A 4,521-nucleotide genomic window follows, 5' to 3' on the forward strand; every position below is an offset into this window, starting at 1 on the left:
GCACATTTCCAATTTTGAGCCAGGAGAGGAAGCCAAAGAGAAGGTAGCATAAATTGTCAAATAATGGCCCAGCTCCTAGTTGGGCCCTTTTCATCTATAGCTTGGACCAGTGACAGCACATTGGCAGTGACTCATGAAACACCTACTGCCCTGTAGGTGGTAGTCAAGCTGAGCTCAATCCCCTGTCCTCTGGGTCATAGCCCAGTGTTGGCTCCAGTGGGGTACAGCCCCACCCAACCTCCGCAGGCTGTTCCAGAAGTATTCCAGTCACACGGACCCTGGCCAGGTCTGCCCATGACCCAGACCCAGCATGGTGCTGACCAGCCAGCAGGTGCTCGGCCAGCCCTTTCAACTCTGTTCTTAGTCACTTTGGCCCCAACTGTCCACCTCTGTCAGGGTCCTGGCAGAAAGCCTGCCACCAGGAGAGTCAGGCAAAGCATTCCAGAGAAAATCCAGGCTCTCAGAGCTGGGAAGGTTTTCCCAGGCTCTTGCTTCCCACCTTTACCAGCCTGATACACACTGTGTTACCTCTTCTTTTTTTTTAAGATTTATTTGAAAGGCAGAGAAAGAGGGAAAGACGACCTTATATCCACTGACTCACTTCCCAAATGGATGCAACACCTACCTGGTCTGAACTAGGTTGAAGCCAAAATCAAGAAACTCCATCCAGGCCTTCCATGTGCATACAGGGATTCACCGAGTTCTAGGAGCTTCACCAGGAAGCTGGCCTTGAAGTAGACAGCCAGGACTCAAGCCAGCACTCCAATATGGAATGCTGGCATTGCGAACTGTGATTTAACCCCCTGTGCCACAATGCCAGCCCCTGTACCGCTTCCCTCCTCTCACACACACTCCCTCCAGGCACATTTCCAGTTCATTAATATTTATTATTACTATTGTTGTTGTTGTTGTTATTCATGCAGCAAGGCCAAATGGAGAAATCACGTGTAAGTGCCTTGGCAACAACAACCCAGCTAAAGACCTACGGGACAAAACAGCATTAATCACAAGCCATGTAGGTGCAGAAGTAGGTGCAGTAGGTCACAGAATGGGGAAATGAGTGATGCCGGGGGATCAGTGAGTAATTACAAATGGTGGGGACACCAAGGAAGGCTTTAAGGAGGAGGTGGCAGGCAAGACTGACCTTAAAGAATGAGTGGTATAGGGCCTGGTGCAATATTATAGTGGCTAAAGTCCTGTCCTTGAACGCACGGGGATCCCATATGGTCACCAGTTCTAATCCCAGTGGCCCCGCTTCCCACCCAGCTCCCTGCTTGTGGCCCGGCAAAGCAATTGAGGACGGCCCAAATCCTTGGGAGCCGGGACACTGCACCCATGTGGGAGACACAGAAGAAGTTCCAGGCTCCTGGCTTCAGATTGGTTCAGCTCCAGCCATTGCGACCACTTGGGGAGTGAACCATTGGACGAAAGATCTTCCTCTCTGTCTCTCCTCCTATCCGTATATCCACCTTTCCATTATTAATAAATAAATCTTAAAAAAAAGTGAGTGGGACCTGGGTTTGCCCAGAGGTGCCATGAAGAGTTAGTCTGGACAACACCACTGGACCTAGCTTTTGGTTGGGGAAGGAGACCTTGAAGAAGTCACTGGCATTCTTTGCCCTGAATCTGGGGCTCCTGTGCCAGCGGCTATGGAAGAATGAGGTGGTGCAGGTGGGCTCCGTGGTGGTGCTTCAGGGCAGCAAGGAGAACCAGCACTACTACACTGACACCGCGGAGCTCTTCCGCCAGGAGTCCTTCCACTGGGCTTTTGCTAGTACCGAGCCAGCCTGCTATGACACCATTGATGTTGATACTGCAAAGTTGACCCTGTTTGTGCCCAGGCTTCCTGCCAGCCATGCCATCTGGATGGAAAAGATCCATTCCAAGGAGCACTTTAAGGAGAAATACACCGTGGATGAAGTCCAGTACTCAGACGAGATCGCCAGCATCCTGGTGTCACAGAACCCCTCCGTTCTCCTCACTTCGTGTTGTGTCAACACAGACAGCGGCCACACTTGCAGGGAGGCCTCTTTTGAGGGCATTAGCAGGTTCAATGTCAACAACACCACTCTTTACCCAGAGATTGTTGAGTACCAAGTGTTCAAGATCGACATGGAGCTACACCAATCAGATCTCCAGAGAGGCTCACTGGGAGGTCATGAAGGCCGTCAAGATGGGAATGAAAGAATATGAGACGGAAAGCCTGTTTGAGCACTAACGCTGCTTCCAAGAAGCAGCAGCTCCTACACCCACAACTGTGGGAGCGGGAAGAACCCTGCCATGCTGCGCTACGGACATGCCGGAGCCCCCATTAACCACACGATCCAGGATGGAGACATGTGCCTGCCTGTTCGACATGGACAGTGAATATTACTGCTTCGCTTCTGACTTCACCTGCTCCTTTCCTGCCAAAGGCAAGTTCACCGCACACCAGAAGGCCATCTACGAGGCCGTGCTGCGCAGCTGCCACGCCGTCATGAACGCCATGCAGTCAAATGTATAGGTGGCCTGACATGCTCCACCTGGCTGACTGCATCCACCTGGAAGAGCTGAGCAGCAGCGTGGACGCCATGGTCCAGGCCCACCTGGGGGCATATTCATGCTTCACAGGCTCAGCCACTTCCTGGGCATTGACGTGCATGACATGAGAGGCTACCCCGAGGAAGTGGAGCGCATTGAAGAGCCGGGCCTGCCCAACCTGGTACCACACGACATCTGGAACCACACATGGAGCTCACACTGGAGCCGGGCATCTACTTCATCCACCACCTCTTGGACGAGGCTCTGGCTAAACCCAGCCCATGCCTGCCTCTTCAACCACGAAGTCCTGCAGCGGTTCCGTGGCTTTGGTGGGGTCGGCATCGAGGAGGACATCACCGTGACTGACACTGGCGTGGAGCTGCTGACCTGCCTGCCCTGCATCGTGGAGGAAATTGAAGTAGGCATGTTGAGCTCTGACAGGGCCTTCACCGCTTTCTCTGGCCCAAGTAGAGCCCACCAGCTGTGCCCCATAGGACTGGGGCCTGGCCCTGTCTGTGGTGGGGAGCCTGCTGATTGACACCACCCCACCACAGGAACTTCTGACCAACCGAATAGTGCTGACTTCTCAGCCAGGAAGCCCATGTATGTTAACCTTCTGTGGGATCACATCGTTCATCAGCAAAGCGCTTTGCTTAAATGGCAGTGACTGATGATACACCTGTGCCTCAGTAGCAACTAAAACTCGGGCTCACTGCCACGGATGTATATACTGTTTCTCAGGGGAGAGACCTTCCCAGGGTTTCCTCTCAATCACTGTGCAGAATGGAATTTGCAATAAAAGGTTTCAAAAAAAAAAAAAAAGGCCAGATATGACCAGACTGCAGCCAAACCAACACATCCACAGTCCCGGTCACTATATGTGCCTTAGCTTCTTGGGGACCTTGAACAGGCATCAGGGTTCTGTGCCAGAGGTCCCACCTCTATCAGTGAAGGGTAGAAGGCATAAGGGGGTTGGGTGGTACTTTGTGGCATGTAGGAAGTGTTACCTTGCTTGGCTGCCATGTTCAGAGACTCAAGCCAGCTACTCCACCTCAGCCTTGGTTTCCTCATCGGTGTAGCCAGATAGCAGTCTCTGCCCCACTTGCTGCATGTTTATCCATGGAACTCCTCTGAGATACACCATAACCAAAGAAGCCCACATCTGCCACTGAGACCAGCTGTTCAGGATGCCCTCGGCCAGGGCTCCTGGCATGGCTCTAAGCATGGGATGAGGACAACAGAGGATCAAGGGAACATCTTAGGAAGGGCAGGCAGGATAGACACGCTGCTGCATCTGTTGGAAGCTACAATCTCTGCAATGCTCCTGTCATTCAAAGCCCTTCTCCATGCACTTCTGGTCACAGAGCGCTGCTCTGCTCACCTCTTCTTTCTCGTAACCGAGTCACAGAGGCAAAGAAGGAAGTCTCTTGGTGAGTGTGTTTCCTGGGCTCTTCTTCATTGCTCTGCCCTGAAGCCTGCTCCTTCCCAAAAATCAGCATGAATCAGATGGAGCTGGGAATCGCAGGGTCTGAAAACGCCATTGGGATGTGTTCAAGGCAGCCAATCACTAACCAGAAAAATGATGCAGCTGACACTAGAAGGGTGAATGTAGTTGTCATTCATGGGCTTCTTAGTTCTATTTTCTTCATAGCCTCTGCCTGTGGCTTAGCTTGCTACACCACAGCACTAGCCCCCCAGTCCAGATTCTTTACTCTTGTACTGGCTCTGGATTATCTAGCTCATGTGCCCCTTCAGTTACGTACTCACTGATGTATTTGACAATGCTTCTTAAGCACATACTTTACATGTAACACGATGTAGCAACAGGAAAAACTGTGGTGAACAAAGCCCCTGCTCTTGTTGAGCATGAGGGCCAAAGGAGATGACAATACATTACTTCAAAAATAGATAAATGAGAGAATCAAAGATACAGCACAAAGCTATGAAGAAACTAGAGTCAAGTCAAGAGGCTAGGGTTAGCCAGGGAGGCCAGGGCAAGGT

At 51.7% G+C, this 4,521-nt stretch overlaps 1 pseudogene; it reads left to right on the plus strand.

Annotated features, from left to right (window-relative positions):
* Positions 1-1,063: 1,063 nt before the first annotated feature.
* LOC101517038 (xaa-Pro dipeptidase-like) lies at positions 1,064-3,058 on the plus strand (annotated as a pseudogene).
* Positions 3,059-4,521: the final 1,463 nt, after the last annotated feature.

The sequence above is a fragment of the Ochotona princeps genome, chromosome 3 (genome assembly GCF_030435755.1).
Source record: "Ochotona princeps isolate mOchPri1 chromosome 3, mOchPri1.hap1, whole genome shotgun sequence".
In the NCBI taxonomy this organism is placed as follows: domain Eukaryota; kingdom Metazoa; phylum Chordata; class Mammalia; order Lagomorpha; family Ochotonidae; genus Ochotona; species Ochotona princeps.